Source organism: Euphorbia lathyris, chromosome 6, assembly GCF_963576675.1.
Source record: "Euphorbia lathyris chromosome 6, ddEupLath1.1, whole genome shotgun sequence".
In the NCBI taxonomy this organism is placed as follows: domain Eukaryota; kingdom Viridiplantae; phylum Streptophyta; class Magnoliopsida; order Malpighiales; family Euphorbiaceae; genus Euphorbia; species Euphorbia lathyris.
This window is the reverse complement of record NC_088915.1, coordinates 59,623,832-59,649,454: the sequence shown is the minus strand read 5'-3', so window position 1 is coordinate 59,649,454 and position 25,623 is coordinate 59,623,832. Positions and strand designations below refer to the sequence as shown.

The window sequence follows — 25,623 nt, the reverse complement described above, 5'->3', positions numbered from 1 at the left end:
CTTCAGCCATTTTACCCTTCGTCCGACGTACAATTGATGCTCCCCCATTCTCGGTAGTGAATTTGATAATTCTCGGTACGAGAAGGAGATTTCAGAAGCCTAGTTACACACTTTCATTTTCGACGAAATGCGATCGTTCGGGTGGATAAAGACGTCCTTTCGCAGCGGACACGATCCTTCACAAACGGACACGACACTTCGATCAAGACTCTTCAACATCTATAAATAAAGAGTTGATGGAGAGTTGAAGAAAATAATGATATAATGTGATATGTGTAGAAGAAAGAAATTAGTGTAGAATTTATGTAGAAATTCCGAATCAAGTGATTCAGAAGTTAGATTTCGTTTCTGTTCAAAGCAATATGATGTACACACATTGTTTACAAATTAATAACAAATTCAGTAGCGTTTAGACATTGTTCCAGTTTAGTTTTCATTTTGGTAGTAGACCGACCCAGTCTCTATTACGAAGATTCAGCGAGAAGATTGAGTAGAGGATTCGCCCCCTGAGCCTGACAAACTCGAACGAAACCCAAGGAAAGGATTGACAACCCGTTCACTTGCACGCCGTCGAAGAATTCAATGCTCCATGTTCTCTGTAAACTTGTATCAATTTATATTTCATCTAATAAAGTCCGTTCTATTCGATAGATTTTTATGCAGCACTTTGGTAAATGAGCCGAAGTGGATTGATGCTGGTGTTTTCATTAAAACGTATTTAATCCAAAATCTTTACAAGGAAACTTTGTTGAACACTTAGGCAAATTATTATCTCGGTAGAGTTTTAATTTGGTTAAGGGCAATTATCCCAGATAAGGGTTTTGTCGCGTTCAAAGCCAATTAATTAGAGGTTCCGTCATTTATTTCATCCTTATAATTCGTACAAAGTTTAAAGTTGTTTATTTGCTTAATGCAAACAAATATACCTGTTTACTTTTCTAAAGTACTAAAACGTTGCTGTTTTGCAAATTCAATCTTAAATCAGATATTTTCTGACATCTTCATATTCTAATCTAATTCTTATTCTAGCTATTTCAAAACCAAAACCGATTAAACGATTTTTTCATATCATAAACCTAAAAGTAAATTTAACCGATTGTAAATAAGTTTTGTTAAAAAAAGCGTTCCATGTGGGATCGATATCTTTTATTACTACAAGCGTATACCGTGTACTTCCGGAAATCGCTCAACAAAAATACAAAATGAGGGCACTTTAAATAGCCCGAAATTGTCCTGGAAATCATTGTTCAAGATAAAATAAAATAAAGAAGATATGGTCTGGCAGACTGTTCTGACAGTCAGGAACAATCTGCAATATAGCAGTCAGCCCATGCTTTATCATTTCTTCTATGAGGGATGGTTGTTCTGCCTCCAGCATTAAATTCTTCTTCAGGAAAGGTCTTCTTAGGGCTTAATGATTGATCTACAAAATTTTGGGTACATGCTGCACCCACAGATTCTTGTTCTCACCCATGTTCTGCTCTTTCAGTGCTCCTTTCATGCTTGTTCACCGTGTGGATTCTGCTACCGAACAGGCAGCTGCTTTGTCACAAGCAATTTATACAAAAAGTGTCTATTATGAGAATGATATGTTGTATTATTGTTCTTTTTATGCTCAAAGTTGCCAAGAATAATATACACATTTTGCACTCATCAAAATACCCCCAAAATAATGTATTGCTTGTCCTCAAGCAATGTTTCTGTAGAGATGTTGATTTCTTACATCAAAACTGACCTCCATGCAGGTTAGAATAGCTAAAACTATTTACACGAACAGGAGAGAATATTTAATAAAAAAGGACTCGCTTATTTCCAACTACCGTTGTTCACATCCTTACTTCTTTTACATTATGTTTCATTGAGTTTTGAATTTCGGTCATGCTCAAGTTGCAGCCTGATCACGGAGTCCAAGGGAAGTGTTTAGTGTGTTTACTGTTTCCTTCATACAACCAATTCAAGAACAGGTGTGTTCATTGTTCTTGTAAATCGGTAATGCTTTGGACAGGATTTTATACCCTCATTGGGACTTTTACGGGTTGTAATAGGGTTAGGGTAGTTGGGTGTGTAGTGAAAGGTGAATTGCGGTTAAAGAGGACTGCCAAACTTTTTAATTGAATTTTTAAGCAAGATTAAAAATATGTGATTCCCATGTTTGTTTACTTGTTCTGTTGGACACTTTTGACAAGGGTTTTGATGATTTTCGTTATTGGCTTCCCTTTTAACCCTTGTTTAATTCACAATAGAGTTTAGATAACGATTCACATATTGATTTTCTTGGTTCAAAATCTTTTTGCTACGGGTTTGGCAGTCTTCTGGAGGTTATTTTGGGATAGTAATGATGGGTTTTGGTGGTGTTTTAGAAGGTTTACCTAAGGAAATCGTCTGGCTCAATGTGGTTGTTCTAATGGTTTGGAGAAAAGGGTAGTTATGTATGCTGGTAGGGGGATATCCTAATGCCCAAATCATGCTGGTATTAAGTTCCTTTCCTAAGCTCTGAACAAGCATCTAGAGCAAGTCCTAAACTCTTTGTTCAAGAAGGTCCTCTCAAAAAAATGAATTAGATTGGCTCAATTCCTCATTTGAGTGGTGTATTGAAGCTCTAGATCTAAAGGTTATTTCATTAAACATGCTGAAATTCAGTTTCAATGGAGGGTGAAAACAGATAGTCTTTATAATTTCAATCCTTCTTGACCCTATTGACTCCTGGGATGCAATTATTAAAGCTAAAATGTCCTACATTACTGGCTAGTGTGATGGTTCGAAACTGGGGGGGGGGTATTTTATCGTGAAACAATTATGTATGTTTACCTCGAAAACAGTTATGAATGGTATAAAACAATTACATACATAGTATATATGAGCAATTTTCAAAACAATAAAGCACATGCAAACATATTCAATTCTCTCCCCCACATAATGAATTGCATTGTCCCTAATGCAAAAACATGTATGGAAAGAGTGAAGGAAAATAGGCAAACGTTTGGCAGCGGAAATATAAATTTTTTAACCTATTTCCTTTAACCAAGATCCGTTAATCGTTATTCCATATAAAGAGGGATAGAAGGAAATACCTTTTGAAGTTCTATCTACTGTTGCAATCGAAGTGCCCTCAACTCTTACTCCGAGTTCACGAGCACAAAACAAAAACACAATTCAAACGAAGATTAGAACTCAACCGTATAATAGCAACCAAAACAGATTGCCTCTAATTAATCAACACAAGATCAAGGAATAAAAGAAAGAGATGAAAATCGATTGATCGGAAGCAAGCGGTGAACGATGATCCACTATAGTAAAGGGTCGAAATTCACTCTCTCCGGGATAGCTAGGGCTGGCCGAAATTTACAGTTAAGGGGGGTATATATAGCCTCTTCCATATAAACCCTAGTCAGATAGAATTAGGTTACTGAATAAGAATTTAATTCGGAATAAAATTCTTATTGTTATTATCTATAATTATATTTAAATATAAAGATAATAATAACTTATTGATAGGATAATAATAGAAGCAATTTAATCTCATTAAACCTCCTAACTTATTTATCCTATAATTAATTTAATTCATAATCATAATCTAATTATAATGGTTTAAATTAAATCAATTCCTTTGTGTATTTAATACACTGAATTCGCCCCCCTATACTACTGGGCCTTAGTGGACTCAGTTGGGCTTCCGTCAGTTAATTAACATCTGTTTCTCTTTTGGGTTCCAAGTCTTATGTGTGACCCATTAGGTTCTTATTGCTTTTAGCCGTATACAACTATTAAATTAATTCTCAGAATTATATTTAATCTTTGTATAACGGAATGAGTACGCGAACTGTGATTGGCAGATCCGAAACATTCCCCCAGAGCTATAAGAAGACAGGTTAATTCTATCGTTGACCTTTCCGTATTAGTTACAGTATAATTCGATCCTTCATCAACTACATCCTTGAACAGAATCTTATGACTATGGGAAATGTCAAGTCACATATAGCGAGACGTTCGTTTTACTTGTACAGGCCGAGTGAACTCCAATTAGATAGGTTAAGTGAAATCTGCATTTCAAGTCTTAAGCTATCACCTTGCAAGGATTTAGAGTTAAGTCTTCCACAAGCGATCCTTGGACGTATCTCCCATTTTATCAAGAGTGACAAATGCTCAATCCAATGTATAACTATCCTGCAATTACTTCATGTGATACCCAACGTCTGCCGTACACACCCTAGAGTCATCCCTATTATGGATCGTGTTACAACAGGATCAAAGCATCACATTCCATAATCTAGAATCACTAATTAACATTCCTTTGAGTCTTAGGATTACTTATAGTTATTAATACCAATGAGATGAACATGTGACAAGGATAAATCTACACATCCTGTTATCTCAAGTCGGGTCCCCAATCCTAATGAACTCCATTCATTGGATCCATGTAACTGTCCAGATATCTGCAAATCTGAAGCTTGTGAGATCAGCTCTCTGTCTCGACAGAAAACATTGTTACATGCAAGTCTCAACAGTGTTATGCCAATCCCTATTCAAAACATATCACTTGACTTGGGGTGGCTTTAAGTTTATTAGTTTATTATAATGTTTCGTCTCACTTCATGCTTGTATGAACACTTTATAATCACTTTAAATAAACTCAGGGATTTCCTTTTATTAGACTTATTTAGTTCTTTAAAAGTGGTTGCCTTTATACAGTTATGAAACCATATCTTATCAAAACAAATGACATAAAGAACAATTCATTTACATTAGGTTTATATCCTGGAACAATTGTCTATAGGACACTAAACCCCAACAAAGAGAACATACTTAACTGCTTGTTAACAGATGCAGAAAAACAGAAATAAGAACACCTTACCAGAAAAGAGAATCCATACGGTGAGGAAAAAGTTAGGCTTCTGTAATGGGAGAGGAAACTTCATCCTTTCCCCTTTTGACTGGGGTCTCACCATCATTGTTCTTACCATCGGTAGGATTAGGGAACAGGGTCTTGGATAGGGAAGGTGCCACAGGGGTGCTACTTGCTTGTTCTTTCGAAGGTGCAGGCTTGTCCTGCTGTTCTTTCACCAGTGATTTCAAAGCAGCGATCTCTTCACCGTGGGCCTTGACCCTTTCACAGAGGTTCCTATTATGCTCGAACAATTGACCCACATAATTCATTACTTGTCTCATGGAAATGTCCCCTGCATCCATCAGCCCCTCCCCACTACCAAGCATCCTGTGTTTGCTGTCTAGGTATGTCATCTGGATCGACTCACAATAGCGTGGTTCCCCCGATGCTTTTCTCTTAGCGGATTGTTCTGCCGGTGCTTCCTCAACCACCAGGACCCAGTTTCGCCCCACCTTATGGCAGATGGAGAGCTTGTTCATCGCTTTGTAGTAGAAAGGCTCCATGGTTTTAGCCAATAAGAGAGAGTGCTTGAGCGGATTGAACAACCCCATATTTTTCGCAATCTTCGTGATCAAGGGGCCGCACAATAAGCATTTGCTGGTTGTTCCCTCAATGCCAGCTAGGTGAACACCTATCCAGTGTCCCATATTGATCCTTTTTTAGTTCACCATGCACCAAAGAACGAACAGGTCGTTGCTGGGAATGTTGGATGCTAGGTATTTCTAAAGATAAAACAAGGGGTGCGTTGGCAGCTACGAAGATTTTGAATCGATGGGGTTGTGGGAGGTGTTCTGTGTGAGTTCATGCCAGAAATCTTCTGTGATGAACTCAACTGGCATTACGACAAGACTATTCTTGTACTCTTCACTCATTAGGCCCTCTTCTGCGACTGTTCCCAGGTATACGTTCAATGTGTTGAGTGATGTGAACATGTCGACCCCCATGAGATGGAACTTGTACCTTATTTTGTCATCTGGGTCTATGATTTTGGTGTCCATAGAGAACGTTGCCATGAACTCAAGTGTCAGCTCTTTGTAGGTCGGTTCATTGATGCTACTGAACTCGAGCAACCCAGCACCATCGAGCAAGTCACGTACTTTATCTTCGAGCCCCAGAGTGCGAAGGCTCTTCCAGCAAATGGTTCGGGCAGCCTGAAACTCCATAGCACTAAACATCTTGTATTTTACTTTCTCCTTGGGGTTTATGAAACTGGACCATTGATTCCCCAGGCGTTCGCCTGGATCAGAGGAGATGCTAGTGTCTGAGGGGGTGCTATTTTCCTTCTTGATCGGCCCTGTTCTTATTCCCCTTGGCATTGTAAAAATGGCTTGTGAGCGAGAATGGTGAAGATGAAATTCTGAAAGTGGAGGTTTGAATGTAATGTGGGTGAAATGCTGATAATGAAGGTATTTTTGGGGTAGGTGGAGTGGGAGGCAAAAGGGTTGCACGGAGAAAGATGGGAGTGGGCGGTTTCTGCCATAATTGTTCCAATCATTTGTCTTGATTGCCCCTCACATTGATTGGTTCTTTTTCGGCTTTGGAGGGTAGAATTGGCTTTGTGTGACCTGTATGTCAAATGGATGCTCTGCACGATTTATCTTCATTTATTATCATTATTACATTTTTTTCTTTTTGGTTAGCGAAATCAGAAAAAAAAAGAGTAACACACTTAGAAAGAAAACACACAACAACAACATTGTTCTCCAATTGGTGTTTGGTTTGGACACGGGTGAGACCGCTTGTTTAGTGAGTCTCCAGAATATGGAGATTCTCCGTATGGTTGTCCTCCTGGGTCAGATAGGGCTTCAGCCTTTGCCCATTTACTTTGAACTTTTCCTATGCTGAGTTGGAAATTTCAATTGCTCCGTGAGGGAACACGTGAGTGACTATGAAGGGACCAGACCACCTAGACTTGAGTTTACCCGGGAACAGTTTGAGACGGGAATTGTAAAGCAATACTCTTTGGCCTGACACAAATGTCTTTGTCTGGATGTGTTGGTCATGCCAACGTTTGGTTTTCTCCTTGTACATGAGGGCATTTTCATATGAGAACAAATTGAACTCATCCATCTCATCTAACTGCAGCTTCCTATGATCACCTACAACTTGTTTGTCAAAGTTTAAAAATTTCAGAGCCCACGGGGCTTTGTGTTCTAATTCTACGGGCAAATGGCATGACTTATCGAAAAGGAGCCTGTATGTTGACATACCTATGGGTGTTTTGAAAGCTATTGGATAAGCCCAAAGAGCGTTATCCAGCTTGTTCGCCCAGTCTTTGCGAGAACAACCAACGGTCTTAACTAGGATGCATTTTATCTCCCTGTTTGAAAATTCTACCTGTCCGTTTGTCTGTGGATGGTATGGAGTGGCTATCCTATAGGTGACACCATACTTTCCTAGGAGTCTTTCAAATTGTGCATTACAAAAGTGGGTTTCTTGGTCACTTATGATTGCTCTAGGTACCCGAAATCGTGACAACAGTTGTTTCAAGAATTTGATAACAACTCGGGCATCATTTGTGGGGCTGGTTATAGCTTCCACCCATTTACTCACGTAATCCACAACCACTAAAATGTACTTGTTCTTATAGGAACTGGGAAATGGTCCTATGAAATCAATCCCCCAAATGTCAAAAATTTCGCATACCATGATGTTTTGCAATGGCATGGCATTCCTTGAAGAGATGTTACCTGTTCTTTGGCACTCGTCGCATGATGACACAACCCTGTGAGCATCCTTAAACAATGTTGGCCAGTAGAAGCCAGCCTCCAATGCTTTCGCCGCTGTTCGATTTGTAGCGAAGTGTCCTCCTTCCTCCTTGTTGTTGTATTGGTTAAGGATGAGCATCCCTTCTTCTTGTGACACACATCTCCTGACTATCTGATCTGCACAAATTCTGAACAAGAACGGTTCCTCCCATAGGTAGTACTTTACATCCGAGAAGAACTTCTTTATTTGATTGTAGGTCGGTTGAAGAGGAATGATCCTTCGGACTAGATAGTTCGTGATATCTGCAAACCATGGAGTGTTTCTGATCTGAATGTTGCACAACTGTTTGTCGGGGAAAGTTTCCCTGATGTCAGGTTGTTCCTCCTGCTTGTTCACATCTAATCTGGACAAGTGATCCGCTGCAAGGTTCTTTGCTCCTTTTTTATCCCGAATTTCCAAGTCGAATTCTTGAAGCAACAAAATCCCCCTGATCAATCATAGTTTGGCATCTTGTTTTTAGAGGAGGTACTTCAATGCCGACTGATCTGTGAAAACAATGACTTTGGCAAGAATAAGGTAAGATCGAAATTTATCAAAAGCATATACAACGACAAGTAGTTCTTTCTTAGTTACAGTATAGTTATCCTGGGTTTCGGTGACAGTTTTACTTGCGTAATATATGGGTTTGAAATGTTTATCTATTCGTTGTCCTAGAACAGCTCCAATACAAGTATCGCTTGCATCGCACATCAACTCAAAGGGCAGTTCCCATTTGGGTGCGACAAGAATAGGTGCCTCCATCAATCTGTTCTTTAGTTGTTCGAACGCCTGAACACACTTCTCCATGATCTTGAATTCTGCATCCTTGTGGAGCAAGGTAAATAGTGAAAGTGCAATTTTGGAGAAGTCCTTTATAAACCTTTGGTAGAAACCAGCATGTCTTAAGAAGCTACGCACGTCCTTTACTGAAGAAGGAACAAGTAGTCTTTCAATGACTTCCACTTTTGCACGATTAACTTCTAATCATTGTTCCAAAATCTTGTGTCCCAGGACTATTCCTCCATTCACCATGAAGTGGCATTTCTCCCAATTGAGAACGAGATTGATTTCCTTACAGTTTTTCAAAATAGCCTCCAGATTGTTTAAACAGCTTGTGAATGTTTCCCCATACACAGAGAAGTCATCCATGAAGATTTCAACTGTTCTCTTGATCATGTCATGAAAGATGGCCATCATACATCTTTGAAATGTGGCTGGGGCATTGCACAATCCAAACAGAATTCGTCGATATGCATAGGTTCCATATGGGCAAGTGAACATGGTCTTATCCTAACCAAGAGGGTGTATTGTGATCTGGTTGTATCCTGAGTAACCGTCAAGAAAACAATAGAATGCATAGCCTGATAGTCTCTCCAACATTTGATCGATGAAGGGCAGAGGGAAGTGATCCTTCCTTGTTGCTTCATTCAGTTTTTGGTAGTTTATGCATACTCTCCAACCTATGATTGTTCTGGTTGGGATCAATTCATTGCGCTCGTTCGTTATGACCGTCATGCCTCCCTTCTTGGGAACAACTTGCATCAGACTCGTCCACACACTATCTGATATGGGATAGATTATTCCTGCAACCAACAATTTATTCACTTCTGCTTTTACCACCTCCTTCATGTTTGGGTTTAACCGTCTTTGTGGTTGTTCCGAGGCTTTATTAACTTCCTCTATTAGTATGCGGTGGATGCATACTCCTGGCCTGATCCCCTTGATATTTGAAATCTTCCATGCTAAGGCCTTATTGTTATAGCACAGTATGGTCAATAATTGGTCCTTTTGCTCAGGCTTTAGTTTGGAAGAGATGATAACAAGTAGTTTGTTTGGGGGATTCAGGAATGCGTATTCTAGGTGAGATGGAAGAGGCTTGAACTTGAGCAAGGGTGGCTCTTCTATGGATGGTTTCCTGGCGGGTGTTGGTGGATTGTTTAAAGGTTCAAAGGCGGTTTGCAAACATGACTGGATGAGCCATAATTTCATTTTCGAAAAGCTCCTCATGATCTTGTTCAGAGTTCAGTTGGTCCTGCAAAAAGATTTCTTCATTAATAGAATCCATGAAATAGCAGACATCATCACTAAATGGGGGATGTTTCATAGCCTCATTCATTTTTAACACTACTTTTTGATCATGGATTTTTAGAATCAATTGTCCATTTTGGAAATCGATTAGGGCCTTGTTAGTAGCCAAGAAAGGTCTCCCAAGAATTATTGGTACATGTACATCTCCGTCCATGTTCATGATGATAAAATCCACAGGTAGAATGAATTTGTCAACCTTGACAAGGACGTCTTCCATGATCCCCATTGGGGATCTGATTGTTCCATCAGCTAATTGAATTGACATTCTGGTGGGTTGGGGTTCCCTTAATCCTAGCTGTTTGTAAATCGAATAAGGCATCAGGTTTATGCTTGCGCCTAAATCACATAACGCATTATCAATACTAAGATTTCCAATGGAACAATGAATAGAAAAACTCCCTAGATCTTTTAATTTCTGTGGAAGTGGTTGCTTGTTCTGCAGGATGGACGAACAGACTCTATTCAACTGTACCATTGCTATGTTCTCTAGCTTTTTCTTGTTCTGAAGCAGTTCCTTCAAGAATTTCACATACATGGGCATTTGGGCCAATGCTTCAGCAAACAGAATGTTGATGTGCAGCTTCTTGTAAACTTCTAGGAATTTTCAGAATTGCTTGTCCATTTGCTGCTATTTGAGTCTTTCTAGATAAGGGATTCGTGGCAGGTACGCAAGTTCATCCTGATTGCCACGGTTGTTCTCGAGAGAAATGGGTTGTTCCTTAGCTTCATTGGATGTACTCTGTTCTATTGTGTTGCTTTTCAGAGGCTACTGGGGGTGACTTCCCTGTTAGCTCCGATAATTTTGTGCCACTTCTCAATATGATAGCTTGGACTTCCTCCTTGGGGTTTACTTCTGTTTTGCTCGGGAGGACTCCCTTGTTCTTCGGTATGACTATGTTGGTGAGCTGATGGATCTGTGTCTCCATGTTGTTGAAGGAGTTTTGTGTTTGCTACATGAACTGCATTAACATTTCTTCCAACTTCTTATCTTCTCTGGGTTGGTTGCTTGCTTGATACCCATTGTGGTTGTTCTTATTGCTCTGGTACGGTTGACTTGGTTGTTTGTCTGGTTGCTGGCTCCAACCAAAATTTGGATGATTTCTCCAGGCAAGATTGTAGGTGTTGGAGTAAGGATTCAGTGGCATTTGACTCGTTCCTGCATAATCACATTGTTCTTGATTTAGACTCGGTTGGTTGCACAAACAATCGGCTGATTGGTGATTTCCTTCACAGAAGTCGCACTGGACCACTTGTACATTGTTGACTGGGGCTGCGCTGAGATGTGTAAGTTGTCTGCTTAGGAGCTCTACTTGGGCAGTGAGCTTGGACACTTCTTCCACTACTAGAGAATCAGTTTCCCTTCTTCCATCTTCCCTAAAAGAATGCCATTTGTAACTGGTTTTGACCAGCCTCTCGATCAACTCATATAATGCTTTTGGCTCAAGTTCCTCAAGATCCCCATTTGCTACTGATTCAAGTTGCATCTTGGGCACATTGGTAAGACCATGATAGAAAGTTCGGATTTGCATCCACATGGGGATTTTATGAATTGGAACTTTCTGCAGCAGGTCTTTATATCGTTCCCAGGCTTCAAATAAGGACACATCTTCTTGTTGTGAAAAGTGGGATACGTCATTTCGTAATTTGATGGCTTGCCTAGGTGGGAAATATTTGGTGAGGAACACATTTTCCATGGCATCCCAAGTGCTTATGGAACCTGGTTGAAGGTTTTTCATCCAACTTTTGGCTTTATCCCTCAGAGAAAAGGGGAATAATTTGAGTCGAATGACATCGTCTGACACTCCTCGGTTTGTTCTGAACGTATTGCACATTGTGACAAAATCTTGGATGTGAGAATTGGGGTCTTCATTTGGTAGTCCACCAAACTGAACAGCTGTTTGGAGCATCTGAATCATGAAGGCTTTTACTTCGAAGAGATTGTTGCCTTCGTAAGGAATTACTATGCAAGATGAGTGGCCTTCTGTTGATGGCTTTGAGTATTCCTTCATCCTGAGTGGGGGATCATCATGTTGTTCTTCTTCGTCCATGTTGTCTCCTTGCTGTTCCTCCCCATTCTCCGGTTGTTCTGGTTAAGGTTCCTCCAGTTGCCTTTCAGCTTCAGGGTGTTGTTCTATTCTAGGCTGATTTGGTTCCGCCAGCATTTGCCTTGTTCTTATTCTCCTGGCTGCGTTTCGTCGTCTGAGAGTTGATTAGATTTCAGGATCAAGAGGAATAAGTGGGGCGCCTGTTCTTCGCATATGCTAGGAACAGGTGAATGGAACAATTAGAACTCTACACACTAGAACAAACAGGTCAAACTGACTAACACACTTTAAAAGTATTATGATTGGCTTTCCTATCCCCGATAACGGCGCCAAAAACTTGTTGTCCTAATATGTGAACACTAGCAAGTGCACTAGGTACAAGTAATATAATGCTAAGTACGATATTGTCTCCAAGAGGATAGAACAAGCACACCTAAACACTTAGAAAGATGAGTATAGCCAAGTTTCAAGAGTAACAAATCGCTTAAGTTGAGTTGTGGTCTGGTTTGATACGATGAAATATTAAAGCAAGCAAAGAAAATGAATTTGACTTCAGATGTGAAAGGAACAGGCATACAACATGCACATAAATGACAGAGAACATGCATTTCACTCTTTGTTCATTAAGTAGAAACAGCTTTGGCCTAAAGTATCTTTCACGAAAATCAGTTGAGTTAGGTGTCCCTTGTTCCGAAAGTTCTTTAAAAACAATCAAAATAAGTCTCCTTGAAATTAATATATCTTTAAGCTTTAAGAACAGGAAAGCATTTAATTGGAACAATTAAAACCCTTAACATTTAATTAATTAAGTCTCCATTTTATAATTAAATACGCTCAATGAAAGTTCAGCTTTGCAAAGAGAGTCTCCTCGTAATTGATCTGCTAAGAAACAGGTTAGCTAATCCTATTTAGCGTTAATTACTCATTGAATTGTTGGGGTTTAGTGTCCTATAGACAATTGTTCTAGGATACAAACTTAAAGTAAATGAATTGCTCTTTATATCATTTGTTTTAATGAGATATATGTTTTATAACTATATAAAGGCAATCCCTTTTAAGCACTAAATAAAGTCTAATAAAAGGAAATCCGTAAGTTTATTTAAAGTGATTACAAAGTGTTCATACAAGCATGAAGTGAGACAAAACTTTATAATAAACTGATAAACTTAAAACCACCCCAAGTCAAGTGATATGTTTGGGATTGATATATCACTGTTGAGACTTGTATGTAACAATGTCTTCTGTCCGACAGAAAGCTGATCTCACAAGCTTCATATATACAGATATCTGGACAGTTACATAGATCCGATGAAAAGTTGTTCATTAGGATTGGGGATCCGATTTGAGATAACAGGATGGGTAGATTCATCCTTGTCACCTGTTCATCTCATTGGTATTAATAGGTATAACTAATCCGCAGACACAAAGGAATATTAATTGGTATTCTGGATTACAGAATATGACGCTTTGACTCTGGTGTAACACGATCCTTAACAGAGATGACTCTGGGGTGTGAATAGTAGATGTTGGGTATCACAGGAAGTGATTGCGGGATCGTTATATATTGCATTGAGCATTTATCACTCCCGATAAATGGGAGATACATCCAAGGATCGCTTCTGGAAGACTCGACTCTAAATCCTTGCAAGGTGATAGCTTAAGACTTGAAATACAGATTTCACTTAACCTATCTTTTTGAGTTGACTCGGCCTGTACAAGTAAAACGAACGTCTCGCTATATGTGACTTGACATCATCCATAGTCATAAGATTCAGTTCAAGGATGTAGTTGATAAAGGATCGAATTATACTGTAACTAATACGGAAAGGTTAACGACAGAATCAACCTGTCTTCTTATAGCTCTAGGGGAATGATTACGGACTTGCTAATCACATACTCTGTACATCATTCCGTTATGCAAAGATTAAATATAATTCTTTGAAAATTATTTAATAATGTTGCATACGGCTAGAAGCAATAAGAACCTAATGGGTCACACATAAGACTTGGAACCTAAAAGAGAGATAGATGTTAATTAATTGATGGAAGCCCAATTGAGCCCAATAAGGCCCATGGACCAAAGGGGGGGGTCGAAATTCATGTAGTGAAATACATGAATAATTAATTTGATTTTGTTAATCCTAATTAGATTAGGATTATGAATTAAATTAATTAAGAGATAAATAAGTTAGGAGTTTTAATTAGATTATAATACTCCTATTATTATCAAATAAGGTTATTATTATTATCCTTAATATATTAGATATATAATGAGATAATAATTAGGAATTCTATTCCGAATTAAATTCCTATTCAGTAACCTAATTCTATCTAACTAGGGATTAGATACAAGAGATTATAAATACCCCTCCCCTAGTGATTTTCGAAATCCTCAAGAGAGCAAGCCCTAGTGATTTTCGAAATCCTATATTAAAGAGAGAGAGAGAATTTCGACACCCTTAGTTGGAGGACGAGATTTTCTACGGCTTCTTTCCGATCAATTGATTTCATCTATTTCTTTTATCCTTGATCTTGTGTTGATTAATTAGAGGCAATCTATTTTGGTTGCTATTCAACGGTTGATTCTAAATTAATCTTCCCGTGTTTTATTTCGTGTTTGGGAACTCGGAGAAGAGTTGTGGGCACTTCATTAACAACGGTAGATTGATCATCAAAAGGTAATTCTTCTTATCCCTCTTTATATGAAATAACGATTAACGGATCCTATGGTTAATGGAAATAGGTTAAAATTTTTATATTTCCGCTGCTATACCTTAGCCTAATTTCCAACAGTGGTATCAGAGCCATCGTTAAATCCGTTATTTCATATATGAAAATTTAGAAGTTTTTCAATAGGATTGAATAAATATTTATAGTTAGGATTAATTAACAAATTTTTTTGATTAATTGATTCTAAAGATAAATAAGTTTTAATTAATTGTTAATTAAAATAGATTATGCGTATGTTCCTAATTATTTTGGTTGATAATCATTACAACGAAATCTATTAGTTTTATAGTTAGATTGATAAAATCAGTTTTATTAATTCTAAAGATAAAACGGAAATCTATAGTAGGTTTTCCTATTTTCTGAAAATCGTTTTAAAACCGTTTTAGAACTGATATATATATATTTAAAATTGTTATTATAAAAAAAAAATACGACAGCAGCCCGAGTCGCGCCTCGCGGCGCGACTGGCCGCTGTCGCGCGGCAGCAGCCGCGTGTGGTGCCTGGCCGCCGCTGCCGCAAGGCAGCGGCGGTTCAGCCGCCCTAGGGCTGCTGCCAATCGGCAGCAGCCCACTCTCGGGCCCGGCCCGAGACCCACTTGATTTTAAATTGTTTAAAATCGTTTTTATATTTAAATATATATGTTTCAGAAATTGATTGTTTTCTGTTTTGATTATCGAATGAAAATTTGTTTAAAAGTTTGTTTTACCAATTTGTAAATCAAAATGTGAAATGAATTAAAAACAAAATAATTGGAACGTGCATAATTAAAGTTTTGTATAGTTATATTAATCTAAAAATTAATATAAAAGATACGAAACTATTAGAAGTAAAATTGGATGAAAGTTAATTTAATAAGTTAATGTGATTAACATAAATATTACATAAGATAGTTATGTAATCAACCAATTAAATTTATTTAATTGAGTCTATGCTTGTTTGGAGTTATGGACATATTTGGACCCTCTTTTAGTCTTTTGGTATTTTTGAAATAGGGTCTGCGAGTCCTGCCTTTCTACTATCTATTGTAATTTCTCCTCTCATCTGATTCCCTTCAATTCAATTGAAGTTTTCTTTAGTAGTATAGAAATTAATATGTAATTTCAAGGCGCCATGGAGAAGACGGAGGACCTAAAGAGAAATATGTAATAGTTAGTATTTCCTTAGGTTTGCCCTTTTATTCCGTCTCTGGCTCGACGGACTAATTTAGATGATATGTCCATAACGCCAATGTATGTGAATGTATGTGTCTGATGTATGCTAAAGCAAATCAAGACTAAGTTAGATTATGAGACATAAAATAAAATCCCTCATTAAAAAGTTAAGTAAATAAACAAGTTATTAAAATCGGTTGCCCCTCCCTAATATTATAATTCAGCCGGCAGTGCTGGGGGCCTTTGGGTTGTTGAGAAAACTCAAGCTCGGGGTCCTTTCAGTAACACCTGAATTATCGAAAATTACTTTTCATGAATATGGGGTAATACTTAAATTAGATTATGATAATTGGATGAGCAAACTCATGTTGTCATAAACTAATGGGCAAGATGGTTGGGATTAATGTGAATAGCATATTAGTTACTAATGTGGTTAGTAACCCAATAACCTAGGAATCACATTAAAGATGTGATTGATTACATGAATCTACCTAACAAATGAGACTAGCTTGTTGAGCAAACTCAAGGCGAAATCTCAGGAGTTAGGATCCTAGCTCACTAAAGGATTTGTGAAATTCTTCGAATTAATATGGAGGGCTATTAATTTGGAAAAATAGTGGGAGCAATCTAAAATAAACTAAAATGCCTATAATTTTAGATTGATATACTTTAAGCAAATGAATGACATACGTATACTCTTTCTCACTCTCAGGTTTAATTAAACGCACTCTTAAAATCATGACTAACACCAATCTGCAAAACATTCTTACCGATAACAAATTGAATGGTTCAAACTTCACCGACTGGTATCGCAACCTCAAAATTGTTTTGAAGTTCGAGAGGAAAGGGTATGTACTTGATACACCGATACCCCCTTACCCAACGGATGATGCTCCCTACCAAGAATTTTATGCTTACTTGAAGCATAAATCTGATGACGATCAAACGGGAGACATCATATTTGCATCTTTGACACCGAAAGTAAAAAGGCAACTACATTCAGATATGGATGCCTATTCCATGGTCAAGCACCTAAAAGAGTTATTTGTGAATGAAACTCGGTGCGAGCGCTTCGAAATAACAAAGGAGTTATATAAAAGCAAGATGCATGTGGGCACATCTGTAATGGCACATTGTGCCAAGATGATCAGCCTTATCACCAAGTTTTCTATTATTGGAGATGCGATGGACCATGAACTAAGTGAAAACTTACTTCTTCAGTCCCTCCCCGAGAGTTACTCATAGTTCATCATGAACTACCAAATGAGTGGCTTGCAAACCTCTCTTGTAGAGCTTGCACATATGCTCGAGTCAGTCGAGCCCATTATAAAAGAAAACGAGGAGATACTAGCCCTTGCTATTGAAGGATCAAGAAAAAGGAAAGGGATCTCTCCCAATCCAAACCATCTTGATAAAGGCAAGGAGGCTGTGCTCACCGAAACGAAGGGAAAGGAATTAAAGAAGCCCAAAGGAAAGTGCTACTATTGTGGTGACTTGGGGCATTGGAAGAGGAACTGCATGGAGTACCTAACCTTCCACAAGAAGGAACATGACGGTGCTTCAGCATCTGGTATGTTTTATATTGAAATAAATATAGTTTCACAGTCTGAATCTTGGGTACTTGATACCGGATGTGGATCTCATATTTGTACAAATATGCAGGAGCTAAAACAGACTAAGGAACTAAAGAAAGAAAGCATAAACTTGCGAGTAGGAAATGGAGCAAGAGTTGCCGCCCTCACAATTGGAGATTATGTTTTAAATTTTCCCTCTGGGCTTGTAATAGAATTAAGGAACTGTTTGTACGTTCCGCAAATGTCTCGTAACATTATTTCTATTAGCCGTCTTGTTGACGACGGTTTTCATATTTCAATAAAAGACAAGAGTTGCAATTTTTATAAAGATTCGATCTTTTATTTTTCAGGAATATCACAAAATGGGATTTATGTGCTAGATGACAAAATTCATGTTTTTGCAATTGATACCAAAAGACATAAGCTAGATAATTCAACTTACTTGTGGCATTATCGTTTAGGCCATATAAACAAGAGACGTATGCTAAAGCTATATTCAGATGGGCTTATAGATCCAATCGATCCTGAATCATTGGAAACATGTGAATCATGTTTAAAAGGTAAAATGACAAAGACACCCTTTAGCAATAAAGGTGAGCGTGTATCAGACACTCTAGGACTCATTCATTCAGATGTATGCGGTCCTATGTTAGTCCAAGCAAGAGGAGGATTCAAATTCTTCATAAGCTTCATAGATGACCATACCCGATATGGTTACATCTACTTGATGAAGCACAAATCAGAAGCTTTTCAGAAATTCAAATGCTTCAAGAATGAAGTAGAAGCGGATTTAGTTGGTACTCGATTTAGGGTGAAGAGGGCAGTTTCTAAGGCATAGCCCCAGAACGTCTTTGGAAGTAAGGCCATGCTCATCATGGATCGTACCATATCTAGTAGGGTACGGTTTCTCCTCTCGGATACACCATTGTGTTGTGGTGTATAGGGAGGTGTCCATTGTGAGAATATCCCACATTCAGTTAGATAATTCAGAAAATCATCTGAAAGATATTCGCCACCTCGATCAGATCAAAGCGTCTTTATTTTCTTTCCTAATTGATTTTTCCACACCATATGAATTGTTCGTTGGTAGGAAACCCGTGTTCTCATTCATGAGAGTATGGGGTTGTTCAGCATTTGTCAAACGCATTGCGTCCGACAAACTAGATTCAAAATCTGATAAATGTTTCTTCATTGGATACCCTAAGGAAACTGTGGGATATTACTTCTATCATCCAGATGATCAGAAAGTGATAGTATCCAAACATGCAACCTTCTTAGAGAAAGAGTTTCTCGAAGAAACACAAAAGGGAAGCATGATTGAACTTGACGAAGTTCAAGAAGAAGAAACACCGACTGAAACAACAGAGGCGGTTGAGGTACCCGAAGGAGTCCCATTAGATGAGACTCCAGTGCCACCTATTCGTAGATCACAAAGAGTTCGTGAACTCCCAGTTAGATATGGTTTTCTAGTGGGAGATGATAATTAGGTTCCCGTGTTAGACAACGAACCCGAAAATTACGAAGAGGCTCTTACTAGTCCAGATTCTAAAGCATGACTTGAGGCCATGGATTCTGAAATGGATTCCATATATACTAACCAAGTGTGGACTTTGGTTGATCCACCTGAAGGGATAAAACCCATTAGGTGCAGGTGGATCTTCAAAAAGAAGACGGACATGGATGGAAAGGTTAGCACCTACAAAGCTAGGTTAGTAGCGAAAGGATATCGTCAGAAGCAAGGAATTGATTATGATGAAACTTTCTCTCCTATGGCTATGTCCAAATCAATCAGAATCATGCTTGCAATTGCCGCTCACTTCGATTATGAGATTTGGAAAATGGATGTGAAAACAGCTTTCCTAAACGGAAACCTGCTTGAGGATGTATATATGATGCAGCCTGAAGGTTTCATATCGAAGGATGCAAATAAAGTTTGCAAACCTTAGAGATCCATTTATGGACTCAAGCAAGCATCAAGAAGCTGGAATAAGCGTTTTGACGAAACCATAAAACAATTTGGTTTCGAACAAAATTGCGAAGAAGCTTGCATTTACAAGAAAGCAAGTGGGAGCTCTATAGCATTTCTCATACTATATGTGGACGATATATTATTAATGGGAAATGACATTGCTCTACTACAGTCGGTAAAAGTATGGTTATCTGGTAACTTCTCAATGAAAGACCTTGGTGAAGCAGCTTATATACTTGGTATAAAGATCTACAAAGATAGATCGAGAAGACTGATTGGTCTTTCACAGGCTACATACATTGAAAAGGTGCTAAATTGGTTTAGCATGCTTGAATCGAAATGAGGTAACTTACCCATGCTACATGGAGTAAAGTTAAACAATCATCAATGTCCTAAAACCGATGATGACAAAAGACGCATGGATGTAGTCCCGTACGCCAGCGCAATCGGTTCGATTATGTATGCTATGCTATGCACTAGACCTGACGTAGCGTTCGCGTTATTTGTAACGAGTCGTTACCAAGGAAATCCGGGAGACGAGCATTGGATTGCCGTCAAGAACATTCTTAAGTACTTGAGAAGAACTAAAGATATGTTCCTAGTGTACGGAGAAGGTGATCTGAAAATAGAAGGATTTTCAGACGCAATTCATCTCACAGATGAGAATGATTTTAAATCCTAATCAGGATACCTGTTTATCTTGAATGGGGGTGCGGTCAGTTGGAAGAGTTCCAAGCAGGGAAGCGTAGCTTTCTCTATGACCGAGTCAGAGTATATCGCAGCTGCGGAAGCAGCAAAGGAAGCGGTTTGGATTAGAAAGTTCATTACAGAACTTGGTGTGGTGCCTGACATTGTAAATTCCATTACACTGTATTGTGATAACAATGGAGCCATTGTGCAAGCAAAGGAACCACGGTCTCATAATGCGTCCAAGCATTACCTTAAGTGATACCACATCATTAGAGAGATTGTGGCTAGAGGAGATGTGAGAATAGAAAGAGTACCTACAGAGGACAACGTTGCAGATCCGTTGACAAAGCCTTTAACCCAGAAAGTACATGATCGTCATTTAACTTCTACTGGGATAAGTTTTAGAAACAATTGGCTTTAGTCCAAGTGGGAGTATGTTGGGGTTTATTGTCCTATAGACAATTGTTCTAGGATACAAACTTAATGTAAATGAATTGTTCTTTATATCATTTGTTTTAATGAGATATATGTTTTATAACTATATAAAGGCAATCCATTTTAAACACTAAATAAAGTCTAATAAAAGGAAATCCGTAAGTTTATTTAAAGTGATTATAAAGTGTTCATACAAGCATGAAGTGAGACAAAACTTTATAATAAACTAATAAACTTAAAACCACCCCAAGTCAAGTGATATGTTTAGGATTGATATATCACTGTTGAGACTTGTATGTAACAATGTCTTCTGTCCGACAGAAAGCTGATCTCACAAGCTTCATATATATAGATATCTGGACAGTTACATAGATCCGATGAAAAGTTGTTCATTAGGATTGGGGATCCGATTTGAGATAACAGGATGGGTAGATTCATCCTTGTCACCTGTTCATCTCATTGGTATTAATAGGTATAACTAATCCTCAGACACAAAGGAATATTAATTGGTATTCTGGATTACGGAATGTGACGCTTTGACTCAAGTGTAACACGATCCTTAACAGAGATGACTATGGGGTGTGAACAGTAGACGTTGGGTATCACATGAAGTGATTGTGGGATCGTTATATATTTGATTGAGCATTTATCACTCCCGATAAATGGGAGATACATCCATGGATCGCTTGTGGAAGACTCGACTCTAAATCCTTGCAAGGTGACAACTTAAGACTTGAAATACAGATTTCACTTAACCTATCTTTTTGAGTTGACTCGGCCTGTACAAGTAAAACGAACGTCTCGCTATATGTGACTTGACATCATCCATAGTCATAAGATTCAGTTCAAGGATGTAGTTGATAAAAGATCGAATTATACTGTAACTAATATGGAAAGGTTAACGACAGAATCAACCTGTCTTCTTATAGCTCTGGGGGAATGATTACGGACTTGCTAATCACATACTCTGTACATCATTCCGTTATGCAAAGATTAAATATAATTCTTTGAAAATTATTTAATAACGTTGCATACGGCTAGAAGCAATAAGAACCTAATGGGTCACACATAAGACTTGGAACCTAAAAGAGAGATAAATGTTAATTAATTGATGGAAGCCCAATTGAGCCCAATAAGACCCATGGACCAAAGGGGGGGTCGAAATTCATGTAGTGAAATACATGAATAATTAATTTGATTTTATTAATCCTAATTAGATTAGGATTATGAATTAAATTAATTAAGAGATAAATAAGTTAGGAGTTTTAATTAGATTATAATACTCCTATTATTATCCAATAAGGTTATTATTATTATCCTTAATATATTAGATATATAATGAGATAATAATTAGGAATTCTATTCCGAATTAAATTCCTATTCAGTAACCTAATTCTATCTAACTAGGGATTAGATACAAGAGATTATAAATACCCCTCCCCTAGTGATTTTCGAAATCCTCAAGAGAGCAAGCCCTAGTGATTTTCGAAATCCTATATTAAAAAGAGAGAGAATTTCGACACCCCTAGTTGGAGGACAAGATTTTCTACGGCTTCTTTCCGATCAATTGATTTCATCTATTTCTTTTATCCTTGATCTTGTGTTGATTAATTAGAGGCAATCTATTTTGGTTGCTATTTAACTGTTGATTCTAAATTAATCTTCCCGTGTTTTATTTCGTGTTTGGGAACTCGGAGAAGAGTTGTGGGCACTTCATTAACAACGGTAGATTGATCATCAAAATGTAATTCTTCTTATCCCTCTTTATATGAAATAACGATTAACGGATCCTATGGTTAATGGAAATAGGTTAAAATTTTTATATTTCCGCTGCTATACCTTAGCCTAATTTCCAACATGAATAGCCAAGCCAAATATACTTAATGAGTTTAGAGGGAATTTAACCTGCCCTTTTACCTATTTTCGCCCAGCTGCATACCTGTCTATGGAGTTACTCACTCATGATTGAATGAGGCAAGACAAAATTATAATGAGGAAAGTAACAAACACATAAAACAAAATTACAAACTAAGGTTCAGATCCAACAATCTGAATGATGAAAATACAAAATGAGGGCACCTTAAATAGCCCGAAATTGTCCTGGAAATCATTGTTCAAGATAAAATAAAATAAAGAAGATATGGTCTGGCAGACTGTTCTGACAGTCAAGAACAGTCTGCAGCACAACAGTCGGCCCATGCTTTATCATTTCTTCTGTGAGGGTCAAGTATTAAATATTTCTTCAGGAAAGGTCTTCAATGATTTAGGGCTTGATGATTGATCTACAAAATTTTGGGTACATGCTGCACCCACAGAATCTAGTTCTCGCCCTTGTTCTGCCATTTCAGCGCTCCTTTCCTGCTTGTTCACCGTGTGGATTCTGCTACCGAACAGGCAGCTACTTTTTCACAAGCAATCTATACAAAAAGTGTCTATTATGAGAACGATATGATGTATTATTGTTCTTTTTATGCCCAAAGTTGCCAAGAGAATATATATATATATACACACGAGAGAGAGAAGGGAGATGAAATGACCAGGTTACCCTTTTATGGAATTCTTTTTCCTTTTTTCATCGCATTTCCATCTAATATTCTTTCATACATGGTTTGAATCTTCCTAATAGAATCAAGTAGATACGAAATACCCATGAAATGCGTAGATGTTACCATCCATACCTGAAACCCATTCCTACCAAACATTGATATCTTGGTATCACAAATTCAAACTACTTCTGATCTTGTATTTCTTTTTTCAAAAACAGAGTTACTTTACTTTTGGTCTAATAATCGTATTAATCAATCATACCGATAGAAAAATGCAACACACTAATGTAATTTCAAACTGCAGTTGTATTGGATTAAAACATAACATGAGAAATAGATTGGATTTATGGTACAAATGTATGGATTTCCCCCATTAGAATAAAGTTAGAACAGTTTGTGTAGTTCAATCTTAATTAATTATCTAACAGTGCAAGCAACAACATAAGCCCTGTACTTAAGATGCTCTTTCATGGCCATTCCATCACTTAAAGGTGGAATCTTTACCAATTCTCCTTTACTACTTCCATTTCCACCCCATTTCCACAAGATTTAGGTTAGTTTTTGAAGAAGAAAACACATTAGAGAAGAACCATAAAGAATCGAAGATCTGAATCACTTGAGCCTGAGTCTCTTTCATTGGAGGCTCCAAAGACAACGCACAAATTTAAATAGCAGAGAAATACAGTATAAAGCTAAGAGTATATATATATACACATATGAGAGAGAGAGAAAGAGAGAAAGAAGGGAGATGTAATGACCAGGTTACCTTTTTATGGAATTTTTTTTTTTCCTTTTTTGCATCACATTTCCATCTAATATTATTTCATACATGGTTCGAATGGTCCTAATAGAAATACCCATGAAATGCGTACATGTTACCATCCATACCTAAAACCCATTCCTACCAAACATTGATATCTTTGTATAACAAATTCAAACTACTTCTGATCTTGTATTTCTTTTTTCAAAAACAGAGTTACTTTACTTTTGGTCTAACAATCCTATTAATCAATCATATCGACAGAAAAATGCAGCGTACTAATGTAATTTCAAACAACAGTTGTATTTGATCAAAACATAACATGAGAAATAGATTGGATTTATGGTAAAAATGTATGAATTTCCCCCATTATAATAAGTTAGAACAGTTTGTGGTGTTTTTGATCAAGAGTAAATCTGATGATTATTACAGGTTCGATCAGGAAAAACTAGATTAAGCAACAACAAAACTCTAATACATCGAGAAAGAGAACAAATAGAACTTACCATTTTTATGTTCAGAAACATAGATATGCATGGAGAAAGCTTCCATGGATTTAGCCAAAGATAGAGATGGAAGACCTAAACCCTGAACCATCGAGCTGAAGACATAAAGCTAAAGAAACCTAATTTACCCTATAACATTTGGTTTATATATGAGCTGAAATGTTAATTAAAACGTTTGAGCGCGTTAAATTTTGGAAAGGTAAAGGTCAGTCGCAAAACTTATTTTCATTTACCGCTTTTTTGTTTTCAGAACACCATGACAGTCATATATAACTAATGTCATCTTATTGTTAAGTATCTTTTCAATTAAAAGCGCGTTTTTTTTTTATGACAGACATGTGTCATTATAACCAGTGGTGGAATCAGGACCCCAAATGACCCGAGGTCAGCTATTTAATAACAAAAAAAATTTTATAACATCAACAAAAAAAAAAAATAATTGTATCCAAAATTGTTTTGAACTTTCATTTTTTTTGTCTCAATCTTCCTTGAAATTATTACCTTTTTCCACTAATTTAATGAAAGGTGTTAAAATTGGGCATTCAATCTAATCATATTTAGAATCCAATTCATCAATCAAAAATCACTTTTCTCACCTTAGCAAGTTTAATATACCAATCCAAAAAAGCATATGAAATACTCAATTCAAATTCCATACATTTGTTACCAAATAGCATAACCAAGAGTTTTCCAACTTCAGAATTCAAATAGATCTTCATTAGCTTATTCAAATGAAACTTCCTAAGTCAGTGTAAAGATAACTCAAGTAGTTAGTTAACTAACTTAGCACACATTTTTTATTAGACCATTCCAAATCGTAGCGCACATAACAAAGAAAAATTCAGACCATTCCTTATTTTATATAAGAACAAATCCCTTTAAACTTTGTTCTCAAAATCAAGTAAGTTATGAGGCATTACCTTTAAACACAAACCAATTTACAATTTCAAAACAAAAGACTTAATTAGGGGAGAAGCACAGTATTGAATTGAAATTCCAATTCCAATTCAATTTTAGCAGACAATTAAAAATAGAGAAGAAGTAGATACTTCAATTGAAATTCCAATTTTCAAAGCTAGGTTATAAACTTGAATTGAAATTACTGACCTAACTAGCTGACTGGAGATACTTCCAATTTCCGGCAAAGAATAAAGAAGGTTATGGTGGGAGCAGTGGCGGTGGAGGTTGGCTGGAGTTCCAACTTTCGAGGAAGATCAATGGAAGAAGAGAAGAAAATGCAACAAGAGGTTTCAATTGAAATTAGGAGGAGAAGAGAGGAAAACACAGCATGGGGTTTATTTCTATAGCAATACACTAATTTTTGTCTGTTTCTTTTTCGTCCCAATAAATGAAACGACGTCGTTTCGTGTAAAGGAATAAAGAGAAAAAAAAAACAGAAATTACAACTTTAGCTTCGTCTTATTGAACATGACCTGCAAACAGATGAGGAGCTAGGTTTTGAAGCTTTTCTCAGATTTTTGGTTGCTAGCCGGAG

The 25,623-nt window shown here is 37.4% G+C and overlaps 1 long non-coding RNA gene across 1 annotated transcript; it reads right to left on the bottom strand.

Moving 5' to 3' along the window:
• Positions 1 to 22,321: 22,321 nt before the first annotated feature.
• Positions 22,322 to 25,476, bottom strand: LOC136232213 (uncharacterized). The gene is made up of 2 exons (XR_010690396.1): positions 25,236 to 25,476; positions 22,322 to 22,733 (listed from the first exon to the last, which is right to left on the bottom strand). It is a non-coding gene; the product is annotated as an uncharacterized lncRNA (long non-coding RNA).
• Between the last annotated feature and the right edge of the window lie 147 nt (positions 25,477 to 25,623).